Below are 9,488 nucleotides of genomic sequence, written 5' to 3'. Positions count from 1 at the left end.
TAATGTGTGGTAGTTGATACATTGTGTCAACTTGAGATGTCAGAAGCTCCGCTGAACTGGCTTGGAGTCCACACCCTGTGGTGGGGGCCCCGCCTTAGGGTGGGGAGTGACTCAGCACAAAAAGGGTATATTAAAGGGTTTGAGGATGGCTTCTGCTTGTCTGCTTCCTTGGAGAGGATTTGGAGAACTTCCTTGGAGGAACTCCGGTCTTCGCAGCCTGCGTAGAAGGAAGAGAGAGAGGCTTGATACACACCACAGCTGCTGTTCTGCCTCTGCTCTCCGTTTTCCATGGCCATGAACTGCAGCAGTCTGCCTTGGGGACAGCAGAGTGAAACCTCCACTAACTGTGAGCTAAATACACCCTTCCTTTCCTAATTTTGGAAGTCCTTATGCTGTCCCAGCAACAAGTAAAAAGTAACTGAGATACAATGGAATAGAAGAACAATAAGAATAACTTTTGTAATTTTTTTTTTTTTTTCAGTACTGGGGATTGAACTCAGGCAGTCACTTTTACTGAGTTATCTCCCTAGCCCCTAACTTTTGTAATATTTATGCAATAAAACACAGCAATGAAAATGAACGAGGATAAACTTAGAAACACAATACTGGACAAGAGAAAACTGGATGCCAAATACTGCACAGACACTGGAAGGTGGTCTGAACATAAATACTTTTTTTTCTCTATTTTTTTTTTTTAATTGTGGCAAAGAACACTAACATAAAATTTGTCTTTTTAACTACTCTAAGTGTACAGTCAGTAATATATTCATATACAGATCTGCAACAGAACAACAGAAGCTTTGCAGGTCTAAAACTCTAATTAATATTAAACAAACTCTCCACTTCCCCCTTTCTCTACCCTTTGGCAACTGACATGTTGCTATCAATTTCTATGAATCTGACTTCTTTAGCTATTTTAATATAGTGAAATTATTCAGCATTTGTCATTCTGATGACTTATTTCACTTAGTATATATACTAAAGGATCATTCATGCTGTAGCATGTGAAAGAATTTACTCCCTTTTTAAAACTGAATAATGTTTAAAAAAAAAAAAAATGAAGTCAGATACCATGGTACACACTTGTAAGCCCAGCACTCTGAGAAGGTAATGTAGAAAGCTTGCAAGTTGGAGCCCAGCCTGGGCAACTTAGCAAAAACCATCCCAAAATGCAAGAACTGGAGATATAGCCCAGTGGAAGGCCCTGAGGTAAACCCCCCAGTACCACTACCACCAAAAAACAAAACAAAATTTAAACAGATAAGGCTATTTTCCAGGCACATCCATTTTCCTACAAATATCACCATATATTATATGATGTTATAAATTGGAACACTTGTCACTTTTGCAACATCACTACGACAAAGACAGTGCCTGGGCACAAAGAGAAAAGGCTTGTGGAGTGTTAATAACATGTCACTTCCTGGACTGTGTGTTGATGACAGAAGCATGTTCAGTTTGTGGTAACTCACCAAACAATAAAAGTACTTTTTTAATTTGTTTGTTGTTGTTGTTGTTTTACATTTAGCACAGGGTCTATAGGGTCTTCAACTACGTACATTGGACTCATAGTGATCCTCCTGTTTACAGCCTCCCAAGAGCTGGCATTATAGGCATGCATCACCACGCTCAGTCTCAACTGCCTTCTCAGCACGCCCCCGGAGCAGGGCCAGCATGGCAGGCCTGGGAATTGAACCCCTGTCCCCTGCGTCTGCTTAAGCAGGGGCTTTAATCTGCTGAGCTATCTGATCGGCTATTAAAGTATTATTTTTTGTATTTTTAAACATAATTCAATTTTTAAAATCATGAGACAAGCCATACATTTGCAATGCATGTAGTCAAGATAAAAACTGTCTGTACCACTCTGTCTTTAAGTGGCTGCTCCATTCTTGTGCACTCCAGAACACCTTTGCATCTTGGGCCTGAGTAGAGCAGCACTATACTCCGCACTGCATCCAAAATCTACCAAAAGAGCATGAGGTTCAGATGACATATTGCCATTAATTTTTTAAAGATTTGACTGACCTTGTCAAATACAAAAGTTACATTTTTAGTGATATAGGTCTTGCTTTAACTTGGTCTTAGCCATCCAGCAGAAAAGTACAAAAACGAAGTATAAAAAGTAAGGCCATATTAATATGCTGAGCTGTAAAAGGCTCAAGTCAACAACTTCTGACAATTGCCAGTTCTGTGGATAACCCACTACTATTATGGACTACTGGACTACATTGGGTTATTTTGCTGAATTCAAGTACCTACAATCTTTAGACCAGCCCCAAGTATGAAAAGGTCCTTTAAAGAATTCTCCAAATACAGCTTCTCTAACTGCAGTGGAACACCCATCTGTGACAAAACAAAACAAAAAAGGGGGACATAAATAAAGGACCATTTTGTAATGAACATAGGATAGATATACAGCTACTTTCTCTTAGTCCAATGAGAAGAAAGTTTTGCACTAATATTATTTAGACAAGATATCATGTCTGCATCTTGTCCTCTGAATAACTACTATGAAGACAACAATATGCAATGTATTAATTATTGTAACTGTTCTACCAACCTGTTTTGAAACTGTTTCACTGCTATTTTATCTTTTTTTTTTCTCTTTAAAATGAATAAAAGATTAAAAAAAATTTAAAAAGATTATTCTTTTTTCTCAGGGGACAGGGGTTGGTAGGAATTGAACTCAGGCTCTCATAAGCTAAGCACATGCTCTTAACACTGAGCTAAATACTTCAATGCCAAATTGGTCTTAAATTTAAATTCAAAGTGTGTATTTAAGCCAGGCAAGTTAGTACATGCCAGTATCCCAGAACATGGGAGGCTGAAGCAAGAGGACCCCTAAGGGTTTGAGGCCAGCCTGCACCACATAGTGAGTTCAAAGCCAGCCTGAACTACATGGTGACATGTGGCTGGGAGAGAAAAAAAAGACTTATTTAGTATCTTATCAAAAAAGGATATTACCTGAATGAAAATGATGCTATTGCTAAAGAATTCAGTTCCAGAGAGTTATCAAGTCTATAAGGAGAAATGTCTGCTAGTTCAAGGCAGAGAAGAAATCCAGTCAAGGAAAGGAGTGTATGGAGAAAGAGCAGGAGATCCTCAGAAGGAATGTCCTCCTGAACCTCCTGTACTCACTGGTTCTATTAGTGTTCTTCCTGGGGAGTGGAAGGTGCTAATAATACCTGCTACCCACTGATTATTTAGACCTAGATGCTCTAGCTTAGAAGACGAAGCTTCAAACTTGGGAATTCAAATGTTGAGCAAGCACTTCAGAATACATCAAATTTCTAGCCAGCTCTTAACCACCATATAGAAGTCTATTTGGGTACGGTAGTTTACTCAAGAAATAGAAGAGACAAGTTGTAGTGAAGGAAAAACCATGCCACAGGTCAGAGAAAAGGAAAAGTGATATGACGAAGCAGGCCTTCAGTGGTACCTGTGTTCCTACCTCTGCATCAGTGTCACAGGTATGTACAGAGCTAGGGATGTAGCTACCATGTGGGAGGCACTGGGTTCAATCTCCAATATAGAGGGTGGGCGACAATGCTATAAAGATGAAGACAGCATGTCTGTCACCCCCTAAAAAAACCCCACCGCATTCTGGACTACATTTTAAGACTAACAAGGGTATATTTCTAACTTTCCTACTATACTTTCACTTTCTCAAATATGACAGTTGTTCTTTCTGAAATCTAATCCAAGATATGAAAGTAGTGGGGAACTGACACAACATACAAAATGGCTATGAGGCCCTCAAAAGAAAATTAAAGATCATTAACTGCACAATAAAGTATCTAACATGCATGGCCCTGTATTCTTCTAAAACATGGATGAATATATAAGAGGGGAGATACTTAACAGCCAAAGAATAATTATGAGTATTTTAAATTAATTTAAAATTAATGCTTATTTTTACTAGCAGCCCACAGAATTTTAACAGGTCAGTCTGATACTATGACTAACTATATTTTTCTTAAAGTGTATACTGTGAGGGAAAAGTCCAACAATTTTTTCCTCTAAGTACACTCATGGTGGATGACTGCATGTGAGTTTTCATCACTATGAAATCAGTCCGCTGCTTCACACAGTCTTATGTTTTAAGCACAATAGGAGAACCTCCCCTGCTTATGTTTCTAGTCTTCATTATAATTAAAAAGTAGCATCGGTCTTAAAACAAAGACACAGATGGTTAAATTTATACAGAAAATTCAACAATATTACTATATTTCTTTTAAAAAGGGTATTATTATACAAAACAATCAGGTTTTAAAATAAAACAGACTGATTCACTGTTGAGGCCAAAGTATGTATTATTTTGTATTGCAAAGTATGTGATCTAAGACTGGGTGTGGTGGTGCAGGCCAGTAATCCCAGCACTTGGGAGGCTGAAAACAGGAGAATCACTATGAGTGCTATCTGTGTAGTGAGACCCTGTAGATCCTGTACTAAAATACATTTTTAAAAATTATGTAATCTAGGTAATAACTTAGATGTAAGGTCATGACCTAAAATAGCATGGTTGTTGGAGCTTGGGTCTTTCTAGGTTCTTGTTCTGAACAAAGAACTAGGAAAGAAAACACACAAAGGACAGTGAAGTTTTACATTTACTGAAGTTATTAAAGGTAAGAAAAGACATAAGCTCTGCAGAATGCAGACCAGGCCATGAAGAAAGAATGCAAGTGGCCCTGAGGTTAATGGCAACTGTCTTTTGTATCCTCCATTCAGATGTCAGATCTAGGCCATCCTAGCAAGAACCTACTTGATCTCATGCCAAAAGAACTGAAGAGAGCCTTCTCTGATTGGTACCAGGTGCAGGGCTTGAGAGCTGTTCTGCATGTGTCCTGGGTATGTGATTAATAGGTCATGCCCACTTCCCAGCAGCTTTGCCACACCATAAATTCCTGTCTCAGCATTAAACCCCTCCTCCCTGTTCTACCCTTGGTAAAACCACTGAGTTGACATTGAACATTGTTCAAAATTTTTACATATCTCCAACATGCCTGTTTTCAGAGCTGGCCATCAGCTGAAATCAGCTTTCCCTAGAATAACACACCTAAAGCAGAACAGTGCTTCTGACAGTATAAATCAAATAACATTTATCACTCTATTAACATTTCCTTAGGTTCTCTCTCTCTTTTAATGTTATGTGAGATAGCTAGCATCTTGCTATGTAGTTTATATTGGTCTTGAACTTACTATGTAGCGTAGGCTGGCCTGAAACTCATGGTGACCCTTCTGTCTCAGCCTCCCAAAAGCTGAGATTACAGGGGTGCACCACCACATCTGGCCCTTATGTTCTCTTCATTTTCATTCTCTTTGTCTCTGTGTCTGTGTGTCTGTGTATGTCTGTGTGTCTGTGTCTGTCTGTCTGTCTGTCTCTCGTTTTATGAGACAGGGGCTCACTATGTAGGCCAGGCTGGCCCTGCACTCACCACATAAACTAGGCTGGCCAGGAACTGATAGATCTTGCCACCTCAGCCTTCCCAAGTGCTGAGATTACAGGCATGTGCCACCTTACCAGCTTCTTTTACTTTCAATTACTTATAACTTCATAACTTCTCATGTGGCTTTTCCTTTTATAGCAGCATGTTAGAAATCTGAATAGTCAAAGATGGAATAGCTTATTTCAATGTATGCTTACAAGAAGTCAGTGTGAAAATGGAATATTCATTCTGATATAAAATCACACCACTATCCAGAAACAAGAAAAAAAGAAAGCAATTTTACTGAATACCTCCCACAGTCTCGGTAGTAAGTGCTTACATATTAATGACTTGAATAAATCACTTTTGTTCACTGTGAATGATAGCTTCAATAGGGGACCAACAGGGAAAAACAGGTATTATTTCCAAACAGATTCAAGCTCCTAGTCTAAATCTGTTGTCTTATTTGATCACAAAATGTACTGTTTGACATCCTATTGCTAATTGTGTAGGGAAAGAAACTATACCCCAATGAGTGATGGCAGACCTTTTAGAGACCAACTGCCCAAACTGCAACCCAAAACCTACATATTTATCACACGGTGGCAGCACTGCAATTAAACCTGAATACTGAGGTTTTAGTTTAGAAAATCAAACCAACTCATACATTAACATCTTTCATCTTAAAAACACAATAACAAGGGTTTGCAATCAGTGCCATATTGGCAATCAAGTGGTATCTCAGTATAATTGGGTTTTCTGAATCCTCACCTATCTGTACTTCCAAATCTTTTTTAATGAGGCATGATTAAATTACAAAGTGCATAACAACGGAACTTTCAATTATTACAGTGTCTAACCTATATTATGCACTCAACAAATGTATGTCCAAGTAATATAAGAAAAATACCTAATTTCTTCAGTATCATTAAACCACTAAATGATCTTGCTTTAGCACTCTGTCCAGGCATAGTGACTCAAAGACAAATACAAGATTTATTCAAAGGGTCCGAATAAGGACCATTGTGCTAGCACACATAGCTTATTACACAGGTTACATAATTCCTCCAGCTAATCGGTATTTCATAAAGACAATGCAGAAAGGACTAGGCTAAGAATGTGTTCCAGTCTTCATTTAGTCTCTCTGGGCCTTTGTTACCCCAGCTGGAAAGCCCAAAGGGGGCTGTTTGAAAAATAAAAGACATAAAACCTTAAAAGCAACGTGTATTTTGTAAAAGGAAGACAGCTGTTTATGTATCACGTGGGGAAAACCAAATCTTAATAAACTTTGTAACCCCAATGATTATCAGACTCTGAAGTTAAAATAAAAGGAGTTCAGTAACAGCTTTCTAAACAGAATTTTTAAATGTCTTCCTTCTCTCCCACCTAGTGAGAGCTCTTAAGATTTCAGTGTAATGCATTATAAATCTTTAACTCACCAATAACTAAGATAGTATTTCATAGAAATCAAATCTATTCTTAAAATTCAATTCTGAGTAAGCTTTTGTTATGTTCCATGTGTTATGTGGTCCTAGCAAGAGTCTGTCTGCCTAGAAGTAGACACTGGATATTACTCATCTTGGGTACAATACAACACAATGTTCGGCATGGGAAAAGCATTTCATATGCAATAAATATGATTTTTGTTTCAAAGTGAAAAGGGCTTTATAAGGCTCTAGACCTCTAAGGGAAAGGTGGAGAAATCACCATGGATGTATAAAACTGCTGGTGATATTACTGTGAGTAATATAATAATAACCACTCTTTATGTCTAAAAAGAATTAACGTAACAATTTGCTTTGTCCATAATTTCAGCCTGATGTAATCCTAAAGTTGGAGGGTGTGATCTGTGACAAATGGACCTGAGTCAAGGACAAGATTTCCTTCATGAGTAGGTTTTACTGAGTCACAGAGGGAGTAAATGTGCAAGACTTGTATTAGAGTTTATCTTCAAGACACCCAAGGGCAGACTTCCTGTGACCACCTCACTCCAACTAGATCTGTACACTCCACAGAGGAATCATATCATATGTATTGGGGATTTTAAAAACAGCTGATGAAACTGAAATCAACTGTTTAGGTAAGGGTAATGCTATTCTTTTTGAATTTTTTATTGAGTATATTGGTACTTTTTTTTTTTTCAGTACCAGGGATTGAACTGAGGACCCTGTGCTTGCCAGACAAGCACTTATTCTACTGAGCTATCTTCCCATCCCCACATTGGTACATTTCAGATATGCATAATGATCACATTCACCATAGCAAACTTGTACCCATACATGTTATAACTTGATTCTTTTATTTTTCCTATTCCCTTACACTCCTCATTTACAAAAGGTTTGTTTCCATTTTTATCTGCTTCAGGGTAATTTTAAAGGGGAATGGTCAGTCAACAGACACTACATTTTGTGTTCTTTGAAATCCCCAGTATAGGGATAGCCCATCACAGTCTTACTTTCCTTCCCTGTCCACAGGACAGATAGCAATTATAATCACAGACACTTGCCAGAATACAGAGTAAACAATACACTCACTGTCGACACCATCATTTTTTCCCCAGTTCGGTACAACTACTTCAAGATTAGATGTAAATTATAAAATAAATTAATTACAAACTTTAATTCACCTTTAAGATGTAACAAATTACTATCTAAAGACTTTAGGACCACCTTCTCTCTGCTCTGAATGGCAGGGAGATAATGTTTGTCACATACAGAAAGATTGCATTTCAAAGGAAAAAAAGTGCTACAAACAGTTCAAGCAAACTCATATGAAAATTCTTATCAAAGAATCCTGAATTGAAGTCCAGAAAAACCAGGATGTCAATCAGTGACTCACTTGTACTGTTTGAATGAAAGTATTGATCTCCATGTCTTTCACAGAAAAGTGTATCTTTGTTTTTCAACCAGCCACTTAGTAAGATTTATAGTCTAATATAAAACTTAACTACTGAGTCAGACAAGAAAAGAAAAAAGAACTGGTGAGCTGTACCTTATTCCCATGAAAACTGCAGCCAGACAAATGGCATTTAAAAGCTAAGAATACTGACTAGAAGCTACTTCCCTGCATATGTTTTATATGATTTAGGACACAACATCTGCTCTTATCCAATTCATTTAAAACTTAAATGAAATTTCCTCTTACAAATAAAAGCAAATAAGCTTTAGAGATCAACTGTCCTGCTAAGAATAACTGAAGCTATATACAGTACTTTAAAGCATCTTTTCAAGCATACCTTTTGAAAAATAATGCAGGTGGGGCCTGGGAGATGGCTCAGTAGAGTAGGCGCTTCCCTGGCAAGCGCAAGGGCCTGAGTTTAATCCCCAATAAAAAAAAAAAAAAAAAAAAAAAAAAAAGCAGTAAAGAATTATCAATTCAAAATTAAAGGAGGAAATCAACAAACTATGTTCAGAAGGCTAAAGACCCACACACAAAAGAATGAAGTGGGACTCTTACCTCACAACATATACAAAAACAAACTCAAATGGATCAAAAATACAAAAATAAGAGCCTAAAAAAAAAAAAATCTTAGAAGTAAATAGAAGTGAAGCTCCACAACACTGGACCTGATAGCGGGTGCCTGGTTATGAAACCAAATCAAAATATAAAACTGTGCATGAAAGAACACTAACAGAGTGAAAAGCAACACAAAATTGGGGGGTGGGATATTTTCAAATCACATTTCTGTCACTGGGTTAATATAATATACAGACTCTAAAAACCCCCTACAATTCAACATCAAGAAAATGGACAAATTCAAAAATAGAAAAAATAAACATTTCCCCCAAGTTACTATTTCTACATAACAAATTAAATCAAAATGCAGTGACTTAAATCAACATATTCAAGGATTCCATGGGTCAGGACATTAGAAAGAAGACAATGTACAACATCTGAGGTCACAACTGAGGAGACCGACAACCTGGGATGATGCCACAGCTGGGGGCAGGAATCATCCTGAGCAATCTTCACCTGTACATGTGACTCCTGCTGCTACTATGCTACTTTCTGCCAGAATGGCCACTGGAGCTGTCACCTGAAGGACCTACAGATGGCCTCTCA

Source organism: Octodon degus, unplaced genomic scaffold (genome assembly GCF_000260255.1).
Source record: "Octodon degus isolate 3935 unplaced genomic scaffold, OctDeg1.0 scaffold00031, whole genome shotgun sequence".
In the NCBI taxonomy this organism is placed as follows: Eukaryota; Metazoa; Chordata; class Mammalia; order Rodentia; family Octodontidae; genus Octodon; species Octodon degus.
The sequence above is the reverse complement of the archived record's forward strand: the minus strand, read 5'-3'. Positions refer to the sequence as shown.